The sequence below is a fragment of the Mustela putorius genome, unplaced genomic scaffold (genome assembly GCF_011764305.1).
Source record: "Mustela putorius furo isolate JIRA1106 unplaced genomic scaffold, ASM1176430v1.1 tig00003913_pilon_pilon_pilon, whole genome shotgun sequence".
Taxonomy (NCBI): Eukaryota; Metazoa; Chordata; class Mammalia; order Carnivora; family Mustelidae; genus Mustela; species Mustela putorius.
In genome coordinates this window covers 6,202,406-6,226,926 of record NW_025422060.1, presented here as the reverse complement: position 1 = coordinate 6,226,926, position 24,521 = coordinate 6,202,406, and the positions used below count along the sequence as shown (strand labels likewise).

At 38.4% G+C, this 24,521-nt stretch overlaps 1 protein-coding gene across 8 annotated transcripts in view; it reads right to left on the bottom strand.

Moving 5' to 3' along the window:
* The window catches only part of ZNF438 (zinc finger protein 438), a 185,056-nt gene extending 183,047 nt beyond the window's left edge, over positions 1-2,009 (bottom strand). For 3 of the 8 annotated variants that reach the window (XM_045069217.1, XM_004777856.3, XM_013048636.2), the window contains exon 1: positions 1,910-1,991. The gene's annotated coding sequence lies outside the window, so the exon portion shown is untranslated. Of the gene's footprint in view, positions 1-1,909 lie in introns of all 8 variants that reach the window. The other 5 variants (XM_004777855.3, XM_045069216.1, XM_004777859.3 and 2 more) reach the window with 4 other exon arrangements.
* Between the last annotated feature and the right edge of the window lie 22,512 nt (positions 2,010-24,521).

Sequence of the window (24,521 nt, the reverse complement as noted above, 5' to 3'; positions counted from 1 at the left end):
TCTGGAGCAGAGACTCTGAAGCCAGATTGCCCAAATTTGTATACTGTCTCTATCACATTTTAGCTGTACAATCTTTGAGCAATGCTTCCTGTGTGTCAGTTTCTTCTTCTATAAAAATGGAGGTATTAGTACTTACAGCATAAGGTCGGTATAAAAATTTAGTGTTTAGAAGACTGCCTCACGTATTTAAGCTCCACGTAAGTGCTGACTGCTCTTATGATCCTTGCCTGAAATGTTACCTCAGGCTCTTCCTCTCACTTCAGTTGATTCAGCTGTCACCTTTTTTGAAAGGCCTTCCCTTATAGATCATATCTAAAACAACCTACCTTTTTCCCCCACTGTCATTCCCTTATCTTCCTTTACCTCACTATACTTAGTCACTCTCTGAAATAATATTATGTACTTAATCTTTGTAGCCCAGTCACTGGAAAATGAGCTCCACCAGGTTGGGGACTATCTTGTTTGCTGCTCTATTTCTGGTTCTGACTCAGAACCTGACTTCTGAATAAACATACCTCTTATCCAGGCTAGAAGACCTATGGGAATTTCTTAATAACAAGACCATACTTAGTCTTTTGTTCTTAAACTTATCATCTCCTTTGATCCTTGAAAAAGCAACAGCAAATACACCATCATCTCCCAATTTAGAACAAAAAAGGAAATCCCAAATTTGGGTGACTTGTCTTTGGACACAAAACTATTAGCTGGTAGAACCAAAATTAGCACCTCCGCTTTCTAATTCTAAGGCTTCTCAAAGAAGGATAAACTGACTTTACAGAAATGTGACCTCTCAATCCTTGGAATAAATACTCTCTGAGATGTGTACAACAGTCTTCCCTTCAAACTTCCTAACAAATACTTACCTCTACATTTGAGAAGTATTAGAGTACTCACTCCTCTATAAATGTACTAACCCTTGGCAAGCCAAAACATTCAAAGTCCGATATGACAATGGGATATTCCAAGTCCACACAGAAACAACCTCTAAAATTAAGTGTATCCATGTTGACTATAATGTACTAGTTCCAACAGGATAAAACCTTTCTCTGAAAAACCCAGCCAAGGAGACTGCATACTCGTCAAAAACACTGTGATAAGGGCAGCAGTCATTTCCTGATCCCTGTTCCACAAAGTTCAGTGACAACAGTTCAGGTCGCCCATCAGACTCAAATGTTGTCCATGATCAGATGGGAGGTGGGTGCGAGGGGGTTGAGGGGGCAAATCGTGAAGATCCCTACCTACAAGACCTTGGTTAAATGGCCATTGGCCGGCACATTCTCAGAATAACGACTATCTTTCTGAACCTTCACTTAGCAAGTTTACATGCTTGTGTTACCTCATATGCTCTCACAATGTTCCCGGTTCTGTGAGAATGTTAACTAGGCCAGAGGTTGCGTCACCTCCATTTTACACAAAAAGGAAACTGAGGCAGCAGGTGGTTATCTTTACAGCTTGTCCTCAGCGATCTGGTCACTTGCAGGATCCCAAAGAAAGCCTAGATGTGGAGTGTCTGAAGAAACCCTCCATTCCAGACTTCATGTCAAACTCCAGGGCTGAGGGGGAAACTAAGCCCCTTCATCAAGGAAGAAGAAAAAAGGGGGTCGCTCCCCTTTGGACTTTCCCCGTTCCTTCCCTGTCCTCATTCGCCAGCCCCTAGAGCCCTCTCGGCCCCAGGGGAGAAGTGCGGGCCTGCCCCCGCGGGGCGCGGCCTCGCCTCCTCGCACTCCCGGTCCCGCCCGCCCCAGAGGGCGCGCTCCCACTCTGGGCGGGCACCTGTCCCTTCACCACGTTCGGCGGCTCCCCGATCGCCCAAGAATCAAACGCCCGCAGCCACCACCGACACCGGGAATGTGAGCAGCAGGGCGAGACCCGCAGGCCCAGAGAGCTGCAGGAATCCTCAGAAACTTACAGTTTTCCTACAGCGTGCGCGTCACGGCGAGGTGACGTCACGGGACCCGGCGTTCAGGGAGGTCAGGCCGCTGGGCGCCGGGCCGCACCACCCCCACGGCTCCGCCCCGTGCGCGACGGCGGGAGAGACGCCCCTTTCCTCAGCGGCCCCGCCCTCCACCTTGTAGCGCTAGGCGCAGGCGCACACGGCCTGCGTGGCCGCCTTTTAGAGCGGGGACTGTTTGAGAGACTTTCGCCGAAAGCCTGTGGCGGGGGCGCCAATGGAAGGGGGCGTGGACATACACCCCTTCCCCACCATCTCCCCCACCCTCGGGAGCGCAGCAAACAAGCTGTCGCCCAGGGAGCTGGAGTCGGACACCAGGGTTGTGAGGTAGATTTTCCGCAGACATTGCCTCCTTTCCCTCACGTGTTCATTAAAAGTTCTCCACGTGTGGAAACAACCATTGCTCCCCACCAGGTGCGGGCAAGCCCTCGGGCGGGAGGAGTCGGCTCTCCCACGGGTCCTCGCTCCCACCCGGCCCCGCCCTTGGGTCCGCCCCCGGTTCCGCCCCAACCGGACCTGCCTCGGCTCGCCCCGCCCACGCCGGCTAGACCCCTCCCCTCGAGTCCGCCCTTCCGGCTCCCGCTCGGAGCTCCAGCAGGCTCCCCCTGCCCCGCCCTGTCCCGGCGCTCGCTAGGAAATTTTAGTGTGTTCTTCCTACTGGATTTCCCGTTTGGGCTCAGTGAAGCTACTTACAGGCTACCGTTCACCTCTATTAAATTTAACAAACAAATACGTACACTTTTTGGCCAGTGTGAACTTTCCACCACCTCCCACTCACGTGATGATGCCTTCCTGTGCCCTGGGTCTCTGCTCTTCTTTATGCTCTTACCGACGGCGAATTCTGGTGTTAAAAGATAGCTCAGCAGAAGGGAAAATGAAGGCTCGAAGAACTAACGCCGATATAGTAAGAGATTATTTCTGGCTTATAGGATTCTTACATTACACACAGAAGCAGGGGGAAAAAATAAACGCTTTGGTTAAAAGTGGCTCAGGCAAATCATTCTTGGGGGGGAAATAATAGGAAAAACAGGCCTTGGAAATAGACCCTAAGGAGGAAATGTTGAAGATGCCAATAATCTCTTTTAAAAACGTATTTGGAATCACGACAAATTGTTAGATCAGGCATGGGATTTTGCCAGGCAGCTCCAATATAAATAAAACCTGAAACAATGGTTTGTTTACACTCCCATTGAAAATATTGTAGTATTTTCATAGGAACGAGTGATTACAGGAGAATATTAGTCTTTAACTCTTGACATCTAAGCGGGTTAAAAATAAGTATGTGTATTGTTCAGGAAAAATCTAAAGTTTTGAAAAGTTTCTGATTTGGGTAATATATTTTTAGTTAATATAATATTATACAAGATCTTTATTATCAAATGATGTAAGAAATGTGTAAATAATTTAAGAGTAAAGTATTTTTCTGTGGAGCAGAGTTATAGAAAAGTTAGCACGTTTTAAAAGTGCTACATTTTTTTAAAAATGATATTTATATTTTTCTTTGTAAAACAACAACTTTTAGACAACTTTAAATTGTACGTTTGTTAACATACCTATAAAATGTTTTATGTGTATCATGCCAAAAGTTGTAATTCTCTTGAGATTCTAGATAAACCTATGGGAGTATTTCACAAGTAAATGCCATCTCTCGTTTTTAAGAAGTACACATCAAGTCCATTAAACATTTTTAACACAGAGTACATTTGCTTCTCTAAGATGGTTTGGCTTCTGGATGTTTACTATACTGGTAAGTTATTAGTATACTTTTGAGCTTGTGCTGGAGACAGGAACACAAGAAAGAAGACAAATATCTTCAATAAGATGGGTGGGGGGAAAGAAGACAAATGTCTTATTATTTAGTATGTTTTTTCCCTTGCTACCCCAAGATTTAAAACAAAAACAAACACTTCCCACTTCCTATATTGCTAGATGCAGGAAAGAAGTAACGTGTTCAAGAAAAGAATGACAAGCAGAAAGGGTACCCAAACAAAGAGGAACTTCAGGGAATGTCAAATTTGTGGAAATATACACATTCAGATTCTGTCAAGTTCCGTGACAAACTGGAATCTGATCTAAATAAGTAGCCAGAAAAAAAAAAAAAAGTAGCCAGGAGGTAGGGTCAAAAGTGTGTTGATAGAGGTGCCTGGGTGGCTCAGTGGGTTAAAGCCTCTGCCTTCGGCTCAGGTCATGATCCCAGGGTCCTGGGATCCAGCCCCGCATTGGGCTCTCTGCTCAGCAGGGAGCCTGCTTCCTCCTCTCTCTCTGCCTGCCTCTCTGCCTACCTGTGATCTCTGTCAAATAAATAAATAAAATCTTTAAAAAAAAAGTGTGTTGATATTAGAGAGAGGAACTCTGAGAAGAACTTCTTACTTTAAGAAAATAAAACCCTAGACATTCAGTGGTTAGCACCGGAGGGACTAAGGGCTTCCACTCCGGCCCTTCACTCTCCACTGGTGGTTCTTTCACTTTAAAATCTGCTGCCCCTAAGCAAGTTAGCCCCCAGAGCACTCTACTTCAGAACTCTTCCCTTGGTCCTACACTGCAAACTGAGAAAACCTTAACTGTACTACTAGGGAAAAATAAAAGGTGGAAATACAATGGCTACTATTTACTGGGTTTTATACATACCCAACCCTGCATTATCTGATTAATCCTTGCAACTGGATGAGATAAATGCTGCCATTATCTCCATTTGACACAGAAGACAAGCATGGTTCCCAATGCTAAGTATGTCACATCCTGCAGCCTCTAAGTAGCAAAGTCAAGATTTAAATCCATACTCCAGAATCGACAGCCATAACCACTGATCTATATGAAGTTTCATGTAACAACGTAAGAAACAGAGACTGAGAAGGTCCAAGATACATAAATTCTAGCTCACAAAGACTGATACCATGGGTATCTTCTTCACTATTCCTCAGCCTGTCTTTGCATGGATACTTCTATATCATTGTTTAAGGTGCTCATCATAACCCACTGAGTTGATTTTGTAACCATTAATAGATTACCACCCTGAGAAACACTCATTAGAATCCAAAATATAAAATATCAAACTGTATTGCATGTGATAAGTGTAATTTTTCCAAAAGCATAAATTAGGAGAAACCATTGTTTCAGAACACACACACATTTGTTGCTGTGCTGATGTAGTTCTTCCTGTGGGTCTCAGTGAAAAAAAAGTGTGAAAAACGCTATTACAACCACCCCTTGCCTGACTTCTATGCATATTTCTTCCTTCAGAATCAAGACCAAGAGAAACCAAATCCAACTCTATAACCCCCTTGCATCAGTCTCAGCTCCAAGATCTGGTCTGAGAGGTCTCTCTCCAGGCAATCAAGACAAATGATGAGGTCATTCTTACATCCAGAAAGGCTGCAGTCTCCAGCACAAGCACAAAAGTATACTAATAACTTGACGGTATAGTAAGCATCGAGAAGCCAAGAGTTACACAGAATTAAAGAGAGGTCGTTCAGAAAAGGGGGCAGAGATAAGGAGCTTGGTGGAAGGAAGACCTGAGACAAAGATTGGAGAGCTATAGAAGTATGTGTGATTAAGAACCACATAATCTTTCACAGGTCTGCTGGCACAGAGTTTGCAAAGTATTTCATTTTATCAGTTCTCCCTGCCAACCCCTTTATTTAGCTAACTCTCTCCATTCTTTCAGTCTCTTCTTAGCAGGAACTCCCTCTGAGAAGATTTCCCTAAGTGCTCTTTGCTCCTGGCCTTGAAAATTATTTTCATTTCCTTCTCTGCTAGACTGTAAGCTCTGTGAGGGTAGGGACAATGTTGGTCTTGTTCAAAGTCGAATCCTCTGCTTGAAGCTGAACATACCATAAGTTGAGACTCAGGAACTGTGTGTGGAGGGAGGAGTGAATGGACAGATGAACTCAAATTTTAAGACTGGCTAGATTTCTTACTCAAGATGCTAGTTGTTTCTTTTTTTAAAAGAAGGCATTGTGTTAATAGAAATAGTACTGAGAAGAAAAATGCTTAAGCAGAAAAAACATTCAGAATGATGATGCAAGCATATCATAGCAAAACACTGATCAGGGTCAGCTCTGTTGTTAAATGGGTAGCTTTGTGCAAGTCCAATAACTTTCTGAGTCTTTAATGGGCTCAATAAATGTTATTTGTAGTGAATGTCCTAATAGAGTGTTACCCTGGGGGAACTCTGGGAAATCAGGGCAGGCCACCTGGAGCCTTATTTGCATGAAGTTCTCTGAAAGAAACTGACAGGCACTGGGAGCTGGCAATTAATCCTCTTAAACAAAAGATGTTGGACAAAGGCTTCCCCCAACAACAAGAGGGTGGAATGGGGGAGTGAGGAGGGAAATGGAAGACAAGTAACTAGTGTCATTGCTCTCAGGAGCCAAGTTCATGATTGAGTACAGGGCCAGGTGCATGCTTTTTGAGTATAAAGTTGAAAAAATCAAGCTGCATGTGTGTGTGTGTGTGTGTGTGTGTGTGTGTGTGTTGCGATTGAAGGGTAGGGGAGCAAGATGCAGGAGAAAGAAGAGGATGTCAAAAAGATTTACAATTACTCAAGGAAAAAACCTCACCTACTACGGCATAACCAGCAGGCAGAATGTTCCAGAAACAGGCCTCTGGGTCTTTGTGTATTCTGTTCTTCCTCCCTGGAATCTATTTTCTCCCTTATCTCTTGGAAAAGACCTACTCTTTCTTCAAGTTCAAGTTCTATCATTAATTACCTCTGCTAATAACTGCCAACATTAACTGAGCGCTTGCTTGGATCTAAAGCGGTGTACTCTCCAATGAAAACTTTAATCTTGACAACTATTAATTTTTTCTTAGATGTACAAAAACTAATAGTGCATCTTATAGTTGCTGGCATATTCAGTTTAGTAACAAATAGTGTGTTGTATTACATTTGTATGTGCTTCCTTCTATCCCACGAAGCTGTGAATTCTTTGAAGACGAGAGGGATTTATTCAACTTTGCGTCCTTAGCACCTAATGTAGCTCCTGGCACATAAAAAACATTTGACAGACTTCTCGCAATCAGTTGAAGAGGGAATGTCATCTCCCTGATGGACTGACAGGTAGGTGCAATCTAGAAGACAAAAGTCATAGACTTTTATCACCAAAATTTGTGGTTATCCCTAAGACCTCACTAGCCTGGGAAAATGAAGTCACAACTTCCTCTGAGTTTTGTCCTAGTTAAGTTCTATCTGGCATTAAAGGTATGTGACAGTCCCCCTGGGCAATTAATTCAGCATGTCTCTTCTCCACTTGACAAATTGCCATTTATTACTTACCCTTTATGTTGGGCTTACACAATTTTTAACCAATTAAAGCAGTTATACTAAGGCCAAATCAAAACAATGTTTTAAAATCTGATTCAGCAAACACAGATCCAGTTGTGTTTAGACTTTAAACTGGAGATGATATTCAGCTCACCAAATTCTTTGATTTATGTTTTTACGTTTTTGACTTAACTGTCAGAAGATAACACATTTTAAAAGCAAGCATTTGACTTCTTCCAAAAAGTCAGAAGCTCTGATGATGTTGGCTGCCCATTCACCCAGGGCATTCATCACTGGAGTGAAGCTGCCTGGTTCAGAGGCACAGATGTTCCCCATTTTCCCATTACCCCACCTGGGGACTATTTAACCTACCCACTTGGCCCCTAAAGGCACTTGAGTTTATGACGGATCTTGAAAGTAAAGGGCTTGACCATTTAAGTTTCTAGCTTAAGAAGGATCATAAAACCTAAAAATGAACAGCTTTGCCCAGAAATTCGGTAATGCTGTAAGCGAATTAATGATAGTCAATAGTCACATTTTCCTTTATAAATAGAGTTTTCACAATTTTTATATCTTTCTTCTAGAGAAGAAATATTCTTGTGCATTAGGGATTTTCCAATACTGTATTGCTTTTTGGTGTGTAAACAAAAGAGAAAAATATTTAAGAGAAATTGAAATGCAAAATACACAGTCGGGTTCACAATATGGCATGGCATGTGTGACTGTTGTATTGATTGACTCACAGAATACAGTTACCCAGCATGCAGCTTTCCCGGGCCTCACAGTTCTCTTGTGACACATGGGAGAAGGGAAGTGCATATCTGTTAATTATCAGGTTTGTCTGGGGCGCCTGGGTGGCTCAGTGGATTAAGCCGCTGCATTCGGCTCAGGTCATGATCTCAGGGTCCTGGGATCGAGTCCTGCATTGGGCTCTCTGCTCAGCAGGGAGCCTGCTTCCCTCTCTCTCTCTCTCTGGCTGCCTCTCTGTCTACTTGTGATTTCTCTCTGTCAAATAAATAAATTAAAAAAAAAATTATCAGGTTTATGTTTTGTTCTATACCACAAACGGTAGTCACAGTCACTTTTACATTATACTTCAAGCTCTGAGGTTATATAGAATATGAGTAATTCATCAGTTTGTTATTTTGGCTCTCTTGTTTAGATATGTAGTAGGTACAGCTATTGACCTTGGTTGCAAATGACAGAAAAACCCCAAGATAACAGGCTTCAACGGGATTGGCTTATTTATTTCATGTGTAAAAAATGTCTGGATATATGTGATCCAAGGGCCAGTTTGCCCATGTCAAATGTCAGCAACTCAGGTTCTTTCTATCTTGTGTTCAGTCATGTATGACCTAGATTCCCAGTCATCTCACAGTCCAAGATGGCAGCCTAACTCCAATAATCCCTCAGCATGCAGGAAGGAGAAGCTCCAGAATATTCTGCAGCTAGTACTCCTCAAATCCCACTTTTTCAAAGAAGCTTTTCTCAGCAAATGAAGAGACTGATCAATTGATTTCTCTTCTAAATTCCCTTAAAACCTATTTGTACTGGACTGTAACTGTTTAAATACTTAAAATGTATTTATATTATGAATATTCTCAACATCTCTGTCGTCATCATCGTTCTTAAATCTTTAACAATGATTCTAAACCCTGGTTACACATTAGAGTTGCCTGACAAACTGTAAAATGAAAAACAGTCCTCAGGTGCCACTGGTCCAGGATCTATACTTGGAAAACATCTGCAAAGGTGGAAGAAGACCACCTTTGAGAATGGGGTTGTTGAGAGGGGATTCACACCAGTTGTAGGTTCTGTCAGGGGCTCACTTAGGAGTATGTGTGCCAGGGAAGCTAAATATCAGCCTAGGGTTCTATATAGAGGGTCCTGAGGCCAAGCATGATGCAGAGGCATGAGGCTTCATAACTGTGAATGGATGACAGAAACCCCTGGGCCAGGATGACCAGAAGTGGCAGCCACCAGGCACTGAGGATTTGAGGCTCTTCGCCATCATTTCTGGGTTTGTGTACAACCCCGAGAGAAGGAATAGGAGCCAGGAAGACAGACAGACAGAGAGAGATAGCAAGCATTTTCAACCTCTCTAGTATGGAAGCTAAATCAGATTGGATTTAATTTAGAAGAATTAAAGACATATGATGGTTCTTATGACTCAAATCTTATGGACCAAAATTGTAGATGTGACAAAAGCTGATAATATGTGCAGGAAAATACCTTATATTTAAACAATAGTTTATTGTCTTATATTGTTCCATGCTCTAATTATTATCTGATTATAACTACAAAGCCACCCTTTAGAGTGAATACAGAACAGAGAGGTGATATCAGTAGAAATTTAGGATAATACCTGAAGAACCCCAGATAAAGATGGTGAAACTCAGAAAAATATTTGTGGTTTCTGACTCTTACAGTTGACAAAAATGTCAAGTATACTCCTAACTAGAGATTTTCCTTGCTATCAGTATCTTCTTACTTATAGAAGCAAAAATAATTTTTTCACTTTAAAATTTTCATTCCTGCTATATCTATCTGATTGAATGGGTACCTAACCACATTTTTACTTATATACACACCAAAAACATGCAGGAAAAGAGACATCCATTCTACACTAAGTTGCTTTGAATTTTCCTTTCATATATTACCTCTAAAGTATATATTACTTCTTTTTAAATTGGAAATATATTACTCTTGTCATGTAAAGTAGACCAGTTTCTTTTTTTTTTAATTTTTTAAATAGATTTTTATTTATTTATTGGACAGAGAGATCACAAGTAGGCAGAGAGGCAGGCAGAGAGAGAGGAGGAAACAGGCTCCCCGCTAAGCAGAGAGCCTGATGTGGGGCTTGATCCCAGCACCCTGGGATCATGACCTGAGCGGAAGGCAGAGGCTTAACCCACTGAGCCACCCAGGCCCCCCAGACCAGTTTCTTTTTTACTATTATTTAAATTTTAGTTAGCGTAGAGTGCAGTGTTAGTTTCTGGAGTAGAATTCAGCGATTCATCAGTTACATAAAACACCAAGTGCTCAGCACAAATGCGCTCCTTAATATGCATCACCCATTGGGCGCATCCCCCACCCACCACCCTTCATCAACCCTCAGTTTGTTCTCTGTAAGTCTCTTACAGTTTGTTTTCCTCTTTCCTTTTTCTCTTTTCCCCTTCCCCAATGTTCATTTGTTTTGTTCTTTAAATTCCACATATGAGTGAGATCATATGGTATTTGTCTTTCTCTGACTAACTTATTTCGCTTAACATAATACTCTCTAGCTCCATCCTCATCATTGCAGATGGCAAGATTTCATTCTTTTTTGATGGCTGAGTAATAGTCCATCATATATATATATATATATACATATATATATATATATATATATATATATATATATATAAATAGAGAGCACATCTTCTTTATCCATTCATCAGTTGATGGACATTTGGGCTCTGTCTATAGTTTGGTTATTGCAAATAATGTTTCTATAAGCATTGGGGTGCATCCATCCCTTTGAATCACTGTGTTTGTATCCTTTGGGTAAATACCTAGTACTACAATTGGTGAATCATAGAGTAGTTGTATTTTTAACTTTTTGAGGAATCTCCATACTATTCTCCAGAGTGGCTGCACGAGTTTGCATTCCCAAAAACATTGCCAGAGGTTCCCCCTTTCTTCACATCCTCACCAACACCTGTTGTTTCTTGTGTTGTTAATTTTAGGTATTCCAGTTGGTGTGAGATAGTATCTCATCATGGTTTTGATTTGTATTTTCCTGATGATGAGTGATGATGAGCATCTTTTTATATGTCTGTTAGCCATTTGGATTCCTTCTTTGGAAAAGTATCTATTCATGCCTTGTCCCATTTCTTAACTGGATTGCTTACCTAGTGAGTTCGATAAGTTCTTTATAGATTTTGGATACTAACCCTTTATCAGATATGTCGTTTACAAATATCATCTCCCATTCCATAGGCTGCCTTTTAGTTCTGTTGGTTGTTTCTTTTGCTGTGCAGAAGGTTTATTTTTTTGTTTTGTTTTTTAAGATTTTTATTTATTTATTTGACAGACAGAAATCACAAGTGGGCAGAGAGGCAGGCAGAGAGAGAGAGAGAGGAGAAAGCAGGCTCCCCGCTGAGCAGAAAGCCGGATGCGGGGCTCGATCCCAGGACCCTGGGATCATGGCCTGAGCCGAAGACAGAGGCTTCAACCCACTAAGCCACCCAGGCGCCCCTGTGCAGAAGGTTTTTATCTTTTTATCTTGATCAAGTCCCAATAGTTCATTTTTGCTTTTGTTTCAGGTTTGCCATTTATGTGACAGCTATCTTTCCCCAACTGAATTACCATAGTACCTTTGGCATCATCTCTGACATTATCTTCTTTTCCCCCACAAAATTCAATCTGAACTCTTCCTAACTCACTCACTCAAGGCCAACCTTCTCACTATGGTCAGGTTTAGGCTAAAAAAAAAAAAAAAAACCACCACCACCACCAAGAACAGCAAAAAACCATAAAGTCTCTCTCTGTCGTGGATTCTATGACACATTGCTCAGATCCCTCCTCTGAATGGAGACATTTGTTCCAGCTTCTGGACATGTTGGTTGGTGATGGCTCACAGCTGTGTCCCTCTCCAGGAATGGCTATCATCTGCAGGAATCAGCCTTGCCCAAGGCTATCCCTCGTCCCTGGGGTCAGTTTGTGCTCAGTGATTCTCAGTGGAGGCCTTGGCTTCAGGTAGGACAACTCTGAATAGCCACTGTGGCTCCATGGAATCCTTTGCAGCCTCTGATGCATCTGCATCAAGGCCCAACTTCCCCTTTTCCTGGTACTCTTCCCTTTTACTCTGTAAAAGAGAGTTCCCAAAACTGTTCCCAAAATTATTCCCTATATAAATTGCTGCATGCAAATCTCAGGCCTTGTGTGACAATTTCTCAGAGAGCCTGAACTCTTAGCATCTTAAAGTTGATTATGTCATTTCTCTGCTTAAAGTCCTTAGCCTACAATACATACAAAGGCTTCCATAGGTTGGCTCCAATTTATCTTTCTCTCCTCAACTTCCTCTGCCACCATTGACTCTGTCCTTCAGAAAGATTTATATATTTATATCCCCCAATTCCCCATTGCTCACTTCTTTGCATGTGGACTTCTCTCTGCCAACGATAAATTTCCCACCTCCTGCTTATCCTTCTGTTCTGCCTTGGATCAGATTGGATCAGATGTCACCTCCTCTGGGAAGCCTTCATATTTTTTCCTCACAACACCATAAAACTCTTTATGTAAGAATTTGTTATCTTACAATGTTTGCCTATCTGACTCTTGTACTAAATTGTGAACTTCTCTAGGCAGAGACTGAATCCGGGGTCTCATGCCATCATGGATAGATTTTCAATACATTTTTTTAAGTGAGGCACTGTAAAAAGGTATTAAATATTTGGAAATTTTTGCCATATTTGGTTCATGTGTCTTATATCTAGAAGGCCATGTATCATCTTTAATAGAGGCTATATATTTTTTCAATCTTTTTAAGATTCTGGACTACCATACTGGCTGGAAACAAATCCAGGCAAACACTTCAAGATGAAATAAAATTCAAACCACAGATCTTTAAAGTTAGTTCTGTTTATTAAAAAAAGGAGAGGGGGTACTGGGAAACGCTTGAGGTGGAAACACCAATGCTTTCATTGGGTGGGAGGAGGGAAGAGAAAGAAAGAGAGAAGGGTGGAGAAAGAGCTGATTAAATTGGATTGGCTGGTTAGAGACTGGAAATTTTCCTCCCTTTCCCAAGAGGCTTATTTTTTATCTTTCTTTTTCACACCGTGAAGTGTCAAATTAAATTGCAAAGTTAATTCTCATCACTAAGGAAGGGATTCTAAATGTATTAATTAAGGATTACTGGCATTTTAATTTTATTCATGAGAATGAAAACTTTTTAATAATTAAACAACTATTTGTTCTGTTTTACATATTTATATTATTATAGAATATTACAATGTAACATCAATGCATTAAACTCTAGTTTCCAGAGACTTGGATGACTATTTTAAAGTAAGAGCTGTGCTTATTGATATATTTGATTTTATGAATTATGATACTAGAGTTCCCTTGAGAAATTATGTTCTTTTTTCTTCAGAGATGAAGTCTTTAACAGGATGAGATCTTATCTTGCAGGAAACCATGAATCCACTGTGGAGAAGAATGATTTGGATTTCACTCTGGTAGAACATGAAGTACCTTTTGAATTCTTCACTGTCTCTTTCAGTGATTTATCTTATAAATGAAAATAAGCTTTAGCATTTTTCAAAACAGATGAACCTACCTTTATAGAAATTGAACAGTTCTTCTGCAGGAAAAATCTAGGAGGAAAAAACAAAATTATTCTTTTCGGTAAGATAATGTAAAAACAAGTAAAAAAATGAAAAAAAAAGTTGTGTATCATTGAAAATCCAGGTATTTAATGATTATGACAAAATTCATATTTTCAACAGTGAAGCATTCATTGAAAAAGTTGGAGCTGTCTTTACAAATAAATGTGGAGAGGATTACAAATTCTAAATTATGAAATGTCTTCTAAAAATAAAATTATAAATTTATAAATAAAAAATTTAAAAATATGTTTCTTTTTCCAAATTTGCTTTACCTTTTAACCTTTAGCTGGGACCCCTCTCCTCTTTTCTCTCAGTAAATAAGCCACTCTAGTTGATAGATAATATTAAAAAATAATAACTGCAGAGAAAGGAAACAACATTGAAAGATACGGTGCTTCAAGCAAAACTAAATTATAGGACTTTAAATGTCAGCAACAATCAGAGGTTTCTTTTTTAATTAAATCATGAGTTTTTATTAACAAAATAAAAGCCTTAGCTTTTTATATACTTAAGAGAGAAATGATGTGCATAGACACACATTGTGCTCTTGTTACCTTGACGGACAGAGATTATTATTAACAATAGTGTAATACAGGCATACAGAGAATCTGGAATTCTGTCTCTGTTAAGATTTAGATCCTGCCAGTGGGTAGCAGCTGTTTTAAATTTAAGAGGACAGGAGTGGGTTAGCGACATTTTGTAAGAAATAAATGAGCCCTCAGCACACACCAATTGCTGGTAAATTCAGAAAATGATAAACATTCTTCCTTCACCAAAAAAGGAAGATAGGAAACACACCTGCAAAGACATTTGCAAAACAGAAAAGATGTTGCTGTGGAACAAAGACATTTGTTGAAATTTCTCCACTATTCTCTTTTCATCCTTTTCCCCATATTTTATCTTTACACATTCAGGATCATTTCCTGACTTCAATTGTTTTCCTAAAATCTTAGAGATTTCAATTTAAATAACACAAAACAAAAAACAGAACAAAACAAACAAAAAAACTTTACAACTCAAAGATGTCAACTTCAATTTTAAAACCAAGAAAGTGTCCTAAGTAATTTTCCACTAACATTTGTTCAACATCATTTTGCTCCCTCTGGTCTATGCTTTTTTTTTTTCCTCCCTGTGAAAATGGCATCAACATTTTTTAAAGGACCAAAGCAAAAAATCAACCAAACAAACAAAAAAATTAAAAAAAAAACTGTATAATAAGTAAGCAATACAATAAAGGGGCTGATAACATTATATTAAAAATAGATAATGGGTTTTATATTTTATCCTCTGGTTAGCATTCCAGACTGTTGGTGAAAAACTGAACAAACCTTTTCTATAAGTCAATTTTAAACTACAAACTTTCTAATGTTTTTAAATATCACGTAATTGATGTGAATGAGACAATTTATATTTCTTAATAAACCTAGTTTAAAAGAAACACTAATTCCTCCAAGTTGCCATTTTAATTTCCTGAAGTAGATTTCCATGTCTGTCACTTAACACCCTATAAACTATATGTATTTCTTATTTCCTTGTCTTTAAATCATAATTCCAGAAAACTGAGATAAAAATATAGGATAGTAATATAGACTGTATTTAATATAATCAAACTATAATTCTTTGACATAATTTCATTTTAAGATTAGATGAATATCATCAAAATAGTTCCCCATGTTTGTCGTTTTCAAAAATTTTGTGTAGGTTTTTGCCATCATTGGGAGTATGATACACACACACACACACACACACAAACACACACACACACACACCACCGAAGCTGAGGTATACAAACAGAATTAAACTGGTACGAGGTATTTGAGGTCATTTTCAGACTATATAATAAAATAAAATAGTCTTTTCTTAAATAAATCCAGCCCAAACTTTATAACACTGTATTTTCGTAAAAAGGTACATATTATTCATTCCTTACAATGAAAATTTGAGTTATAAACTTTCAAAAAGTAGAGAAGGTAAAAACAAAAATAGTGGTAAAAAAAAAAGTTCTGGGGGCGCCTGGGTGGCCCAGTGGGTTAAAGCCTCTGCCTTCGGCTCAGGTCATGATCCCAGGGTCCTGGGATCAAGCCCCACATCAGGCTCTCTGCTCAGCAGGGAGCCTGCTTCCTCCTCTCTCTCTGCCTGCTTCTCTGCCTACTTGTGATCTCTGTCAAATAAATAAATAAAATCTTTAAAAAAAAAAAAGTTCTGATTATAATCTTTGTATTACTACACCTAAACATGACATGACAACATGAAAAAAAGAGTCTTCTGGATTATTATTACAAAATGCCCAATCCTCTCCCAAACCACATAAAATTAGAACCTAGAATTAAAACAACAAAAACAAATAGGAAAAAAACCCTCAGACTACCACTTTTGCTATGTGCTCCTCTAATTTTGATAGGTTTTTCTTCCTATTGCTATTGAGATTGAAAAAAAAAAGTTTGTCCTACACTAATATTTCTATATAAAATTTGAGTCTGTATATGATTTCTCCCTTATATTTCAAGATCTTTAGTGATAGAGGATACATTTTTACTTATCTGTCCACCAAGATTTTGATGTACACACATCAAAATTAAAATGCAATTTTAAAATTGCATTAAAATGCAATTTTTAAAAGACACAAATAAATAATAACATATCTTGTCCTAAAACTTAATTACAAAGACATATTAATGGATGTTTTGTTGGGAAAAATCCAAGCAAAACTAAGTCATAGAAATAGTTGCCAAATCCTTTAGCTAGTACCTTACAGGAGCAACACGATAACCTTTGATGTCTATTTCAAGTTTTGAATCTGTGGGAGCAAAGCAGGAGAAGCCCTGAAGCCCCAAACCATGGAAATCCAATTTTGACCTTAACAAAAAGCATTTTGTTTAAAATGGTTTCATACATTAAGAATCTTTGATGCATATCTTTTACTAATTTGTCTTTAATCTTCTGGAAAGAAAAATAATGTTGATATAATCTACATAACATAATGCAGTAACTAAAAAGTATGCAAAAGTAATTATTGCTATTAAGTGTTTGAAAATTTAAAAACTCTCTGAAAACATGTTTAAGGAGAGAGCATCAGCAAAAATTTACAAAATTTCAGTGTTCTAATATGAACATATATGCCCTGAAAGATCTAGTTGAATTAATATTAAATATATCTATTGTTATATGTCTTAATTTCTTATACTTTGAATATGTAAAATTAAAATTTATTACAGAATAAATACTGATATTCCAAAGAGAAGACTTACTTTAAAATCTTTTAAATGTGTTTATTCATGTAGCACTTATCAGTCTTATGGTCTTGTGTGATATTGACTGAATAGGAGAAAAATATCAGTAAAGCATGATTTTCAAGGATCTTCAGTTTAATAGAGACAATAAGGTGGTAGGAAACAATAACCATACATTATATACAACTCTAAGTTTTGCTCAATTTCAGCTATGAATATAAGTCCTAAATAAACATTTGGCAATTCATATTTGGCAATGTAATTATAAGCCATGGTCAAGTAGGTTTGTTAAGTGAATCTATACATTGGAAGTTCTTACATAGGAAGTGCTACAAAAGCGTTAGCTATTTATTCCAGAAATATAAAGAAGATTCAACATTGTGAAAAAGACCTAGCTTATTACATTAACAATTAAAGAAAAATGTATTTGTCAATATGTCAATATATAATAGACACATTTGATAAAATTCAGCAGCAATTAGCCAAAACCCAACAACCACGTGCTAAAAGGTGAGTGGTTTCAGTTATCATTATTAAAATCAGAAAATAAATAGAAATGCCTGACTATCAATCAGAGGTTGTCAGGAGGCAGAAATCACACCAGTTATCTTTGCAGAAAAAACTTAATAGGAGGAATTATTAACTAGGTGTCAAATTATTTATAAGGTAGTTTTAAAAAGAGAGAAAACTTGGAATCAGAGGTAGCAATTACAGAGAGAACCTACCATCCTATGATTGAATGGTATCAAGAAGAGAGGTTGGATTTATGAAAACTTAGAAGCTTGAAGAAAGGCCCTTGTGGCAATGAAACTCTGACCTCTGGTACCTCTGAGTGAAGGGAGGGGAGTGCAATAAGATGGCTTCTGCACATATTGGAAAATCATTTATGAGATTCTCCTGCTGCTATTGGAAGGAAATCTGCTACTGTGATGAAGAGGCATTGGTGAGATGACAGCCATAAGAATGGGGAGCAAATAAGAAGCTCCCAGAAAACAAATAGGAAGAAACAAGTCTTTCTTCTCCAGCCTGAGATCTCCCAGCAGTACCTTTATCAGCAGAGATTAACAGGGAACCACCTTGCAAAGCAAAACATGGTTTGTAGAGTTCCAGTTCGGGCATCAAAAATGAAGCATCAAAGGATAGGTCTAGAACTAAGAGAAAAAATAGCTTAATAAGTGGCATATTTACTGTCATCATTATTATTCAAAACTGGTTTTGGAGATTTAGGCTAATACTGAAGATAAGAAAACTAATAATGATCAGTATAAATACTGGGTGAAAAAAGGGAGAAATCACTTTACGTGCAGAAGATGTTATACCTAGAAAACCCAAGAAACTACAGTAAATTATTTTTCTAAGTAAGAGAATTAGGTAAGGTGGCAGGATATAAGATAAATATACAAACATCAATGGATTTTTCTCTGTGCATTTTGCTTTGGTTCACTTTACTGTGCAACAAAATAAACTTAATATTGCAGAGGCATACAATAGCAAACATTTATTTCTCACTGACATTACCTGGGGGCTGAGGTTTGGTGTTGGGAAACACTGCTCTATAAGTCTCAAGTTCCTACATGCTTTTGGATCTGAAAATCCCTGATCACTTTTTTTTTTTTAAGACCTTTTTTAGCCTGATCACTTTTTAACCCAGCCATTTCATAGGGGTGTTTGCAGTAGACAGCCTTGAGGGAAGAGATAATTTCTACCTCTGGGGTAAAAAGTAAGCTTGCTTACTGCTTGCCATGAAATGATGGACTTCCAAGTTCAGTGTTCTTCTGTAATGTAACTTACTGTGCATTTAGGCATCCATCTGAACCCCTTCACATCACCAATGTGAGAATGGAGACTCAGGGAAGAAAAACATCATGCTGACATTTGGATGCTTCTTTTGTTATAATAGCTTTTGTCTCTGACCCAGGAAGTATCCATGAAATTAGTAAGGTACCTTCTTAGCCTCAAAGTAGATAAAATATGAGACTTTTCACAGTTCTTGACAGTTGGCTGCTATTCTACTCTGAGCTATGGGTTGGCTGCAGGTCTTCTTCACAAGAATTCTCATTCCAGGATCTAGGCTGAAGAGCTCCTACTTGGTCATTTTTATGCCAAAAACCAGAAGCTCAAGAGGCCAAGTGAAATCACACAACTGAATTTAGAACTTCTGTTTGGATGTGTTTATATCATGTTCACTCACATTCATTGGCCAAAGGAAGTCATATGGCCAGCCCAATTGGGAGAAGGAAGTGTGCTTCATCTCTAAGAAGGTATTGCAAATTATACCTAATAAGCATGGATGTATAATCTTCTTTACCATAGAGGGAATAGCTAATGACCATCAATAAAACTCACCATATTAGCAATAACAGTTAACTATAAATAGAAAATAAAACACACCTTTTCATAACAAAACCAAAAACAATATAAATTTAACAAAAAATTATAATAGCTGTATGAAAAACTTTTTCTCTTGGAAGACATAAAAACTTGATAAATGAAAACTTGTGCCATGTAACTAGATGAAAATATAGTACGATTAAAAATTCTTTCTCCATTCTAATACATTTTAGTTCAAAGTGAATTCCTTAAAATGAGTTATATGTCTGTGGATGGACCAGCTGGATCATCCATGAGAAATCCTTAAGTGATAAAACAAGTTGCAAGAAAATGTGCAAGATAGTACTACTAGAAAATAAAAACACTAAATGTGTGTTAACATAAATATGAATATGTATGTTTGTAGGAGTATGAAGAATAGGGTGGATAGATAGCTTGATTTACATCAGAGGGATGTGTTTGTAAGGAGACTAGGGGAATGACTTTTCTCTTCATGTATCTCAGTATGTTTGACAATGGAGTTTATTCCAACAGCAAATCAGGAAAATCAGAAATTCATGAAAATATTTTAAATCTTGTCTAGGTCTCCATTAAACGGTGGCATGTTTTAGGATGTTGACTTAAGTTTATGTATAGAATGAACAAATACTTTGCTCTTTGGGCTTAGGAAGGCAGCCATCTTCTGCTATCAACATCACTTAAGTCTTCCACATTAGCTTGGTAGTCTTGAAAATATGTTTTGTTAAAAAAAAATTGTTTTTTTCTATAAGGCAGCTGAAGATAGCAGCAAGAACACAGATATATCAAGGCTAGGTTTATTGCAAACAAATGTGTAAATTCCCTGGTGTGTTTTATACCTAAAAACACGAATCAAAGCAACCATATTGCATCTATCCTAGCTTTAATGATATTTAAATCAAATTCACACAAAGCTCATTTTTATATGGGTAGCCTTTATTATTAGAGTGCAGTTCTCTGCAGTATTTACTATTAAATAATATCAGAAAAGATTTAAAGAAAAAACGATAATAACTGCTAAGAGTTTGTACAAAGTACCTTTTTAATCACTGGAGGACCAAACTATACAATGCTGAAGAAATTTTCAAGAACTATGGTTTCTGAACACTGCCTGAAGTTCATCTGAGAGGATTTTTTGAAGCTTTTCCAGAATTGTCCTTGTTATAGTCAGGTTTTAGAATGTCTAGCTTGATGATATCACAACATTAAATTTTGCAGAAGATCCAATCATTGCCTTTGCTTAGTATTAGTTTCATGGATCTTATGACTGCCCCCTCAAAACTATGGCCAGGATCATGTGTTAATGCATGACTTGTGGTTAAGGATGGCAAAGAAGAAAAGAAGCTGTTTCTCAAACCTTTTGGGCTACAACTCAGCCTAATAATATCTTTGAAGCCCTGTCAAAATTCTTCTGAACAAATGAGCTTTAAAAAAAAATTGATAGGAATGTGCATTGATGTTGCTCCAGCAACACAGGGTTCATAGTGAAGAATTCCACAGGGGGGAAAGAAAATGAGAATTATTCGCTGCTAACCACATAAAACTCTACCCAGCAAACTATGAGAATTATTCAAGGACCCCATGAAAATTTGCATGGAAAATTCATGGAAAATTTTCATAGACCCCATGAAAATATTGAATTGGCCCCATGAAAAGTACTAGAGTTATGTTTTACTTTGTGATTATTTGGATGTTCATGACAAAGTTCTTATGTTCTATCCTGACGTTTATTAGTTATCAAAAGGAAAGATATTTGGCTGAAGAATGTAGGGGCCTTATTTTTAGAACATCAAGGAAACTACCAATTACTTAAAACTTTCAGAAGTAATAATTTCCATTGGTACTTGGCATATTTGGCAGGTACATTTAGAGTTTTGTTTATAGAACCTGACATTTTAAGAGGTAAACACCAATATTAATGTGTGTTAAATATACTTCAGGCAGTTATAACCAAATCGTTAAAAAATGGTCTCTTCTTTTCTGACTTAGTTCTTGAAAGTGATTTCAAAGGAAAAAGGTAAGATGTCATTTAGTCTGCCTGCAAGATAAATTCAGGTAATATTTTTCTGATATTGTGACAGAAAAATCCATTTGGAAGTTTAGAAGGGAATTTTTACTCGCTAACATATTGTATTTGCCAAACGATCCCCAAGGGATTTGGGGAATCAAATTTGATCTAGCTGTAACTTCCAGAAAGTAATTTGGAAAACTTTTGGATAAAATACATTCTTTTTTTACCCAAAATAAGTAAGCAGACCTTGCATGCCCAAATCCAATTTTCATTCACTCTAGTTGTGAAACATTTTTCTTTAATTTTTATATTTCTGGCTATGAAAACAAAGTAGTATGAGAACCTTGGTGTTAAAAATGGCCTATGTTGGGACGCCTGGGTGGCTCAGTTAGTTAAGCAGCTGCCTTCGGCTCAGGTCATGATCCCAGTGCCTGGGATCGAGTCCCATATCAGGTTCCTTGCTCGGCGGAGAGCCTACTTTTCCCTCTGCCTCTGCCTGCCATTCTGTCTGCCTGTGCTCGCTCTCTCGGCCCCCTCTGATAAATAAATAAAATCTTTAAAAAAAAAAAATGGCCTATGTTGTGGTCTTGCTTCCAAAGTCTTATTTCTAAAGAAAGTTCAACAGCAGGCTCAATATGCACATAAAATCACACAACAAAGAATTCAAATGTAGGCTTCATGCTAAAAATTAAATTTTTCTTCTAAAAGAAAATGGTTTTTATTTATTTTAGTTGTGATGTTTAATTCATTCCCCCATTTAAAATGGAATCTAAAGAAACCATGGTCTCAAACAAAGGAAATACGTTAAAGTGATTCTTGTCTCATTTTTTGCTACGTCAGGGGTGCGCTGTCATCTGTGGCAATACAGGGCTAATTACCACTCCCTGTCTACACTGTGTATTTTATGCTTATGTGTCTCCACAGATTATGCTTTCTTTCCCTGAAATTCACTTTTCCTCAGCTTATTAGCTAAGCTAATTCCTCCTTGTCCTTCAAATGTCAGATCAAGTAATTCAAATTCACTTGCTCCAGAAAGCTGAATTGCAAAGGAGTAGCCTTTCCTATATTCTTCACAACCCTGTGCTCAAACTTTTCTTCTAGCAGTTTCCATAAACTGGGTCCTCCATGCTTCCCACCACCATATTTGAGTTGATTTTCTATGGGCAGCCCCTCGTAGAGGGTCTGTTGCATGCTAGGTTCTCAATATACACTGGTTGCCCGGTATTAATAGATAAATACACCTGGGTATACCCATCACAGAGAGTATGGAGAGGAGTTAATGGTTTACTAGGTAGTGGTGCTAGTGGGCAGTCAGGAAAGGCTGCAAGAAGGGGTGAAACCAAACAGGATTCTAAAACTGAACAGGGTACGCTGTACAGAGGGGTAAGTTGACAGGAGCCTTTGGGGAGAGAATCTCAGGCACGGAAACAGCATATATAGAAGGGGATGGGGGAGTGCCTGGGTGTCTCCATCAGTTAAGGGTCCGAATTGATTCGTGATTTCAGCTCAGGTCACGTTCTCAGGTCCTGATCTTAGGGTCTTGAGATCAAGCCCCACAATGGGCTCTGCACTTAGGGGGGAGTCTGCTTCTCTCTCTCCCTCCCTCTTCCTTTCTCCTCTTCCTGCTCTCTGTCACAAATAAATAAATACATCTTAAAAAAAATAGAAAAGAAAGAAAGAAAAGGAAGGATGGAGAGAAGAGTATCAAGAAAAGAGACAAAGAAATATGAGGTTTAAGGCAAATGGGGAGCCGTGGGAACTGTAGTAAACCAGAGGTACATACCTCATCTAAAGGGGGAGCCATTCGGAGGCTTTTATAGACTCTTCTCATGTGCGAATTTTGAACTAATATGATCATTTTTTTTTAAAGAAAAGCTAGAAGTTGAATACAGAATCTTCCAATTTTCTAATATTGGCAAGGGGTAATTTAAAGTCTTAACTTAGGCTAGAAACATAGTCTTGGGCTGAATTTGTCCAACAACTTCTGCTTTACTCCCATCACAGGAAGCATGGAAACCTGTGGAGAACAAGCTGTCTTGACAAACAGGTCAGTGGACAGGTACAGGATGATGTGGGAATTGTATAGAAACACCCATTTGATCTCTGTGGGCTTTCCTAGTGAGCAACACTTTTCGGGGAGACTGTGTCCTCATTGCGAAGTTCTCTAATAGTGTGAGAATATTTGTGGAGGACCCTGATGCATTTCGCACCCATGAGTGGAATGGAAATATCCAGAAAAAAAATCACTGCTGATAGTGTCACACTGTAAATAAATCGCCAAGGAAATAACAGGGGAACACTAAAGGCGAGAAATTTGGGGGAACCCCCACAGGGCACTTGAACAGAAGAAAAGGGGTGACATAGAACCAGGAAAACAAGGAAGTTTGCCATGGAAGCTGAGAGAGGAAAGCCAATGAGGTCATTTATCACAATCATGCTTGCAATACTTAGGGTATTTGTTTTTATTTAAAAAATGACATGAAATGTAATTTTAATTTTATTTCTTCCATATTCGTTTGTGTGTAGGTTCAAGAGTTAACATCCCTGACAAATAATACCATGTGAAAAAAGGGATTTGAGGCTAGTTTCACATCTGCTTTCCTTTAACCTTTCTACACAGGAAAAACAGTCCTGATGATTTTGCCCAGTTTCTAAACTTGGAATTGTCTTACATGGAACTGAAAAGCCCTCACACACAATGACATTAATCTCATGGTGTCAAACTTTTGGAAACCTGGCACGGAATTTTCGTCTTAGATCTGAAATTTACTTAAGAAAGATCTACCATGAGTAAACAAATATGGGGAAATGTTCAACCTCATTTGCAATCCAAGATATAGAAATAACAACTACAGGAAGATGATAACCTTAATATTCTGGAATACTGCTGGTTTCTAGTGCTGGCTGCTTGGTTGTTACTCCTACTCTGAAACAGTGTTGGAGGTAGGACGATTGGGACAAACCTTATAAAAAAATAATTTGGCAATATATTTCAAGAGCCACCAATATATTTCAAGAGCCACACTGGCTCCGTATTTTTTGGAATTGAATTTAACACCTCTAAAACAAGAAAAAAAACTACCCTTGTAAGGGTTTTTGTATCACCTTTATTTACAAGATATTCACTGTCCCTGGAACTGTGACTAATTAGTTTAGTAGATTGTCTGAGGCAGAGCCTGAGATGGGGATTGCCATGCTGTGATTTAGTGAGAGCCCCTGCAGGACAAACTTACAAGGAGGGGAGGGACCCACACTGGGCTGAGGAAGAAGCAAGCTGAACCCATGGTTTCAGCTGAGGTCTAGTCTCAACTTGAACCCATGGGGAGCTATGGAGTATCAACAGTGC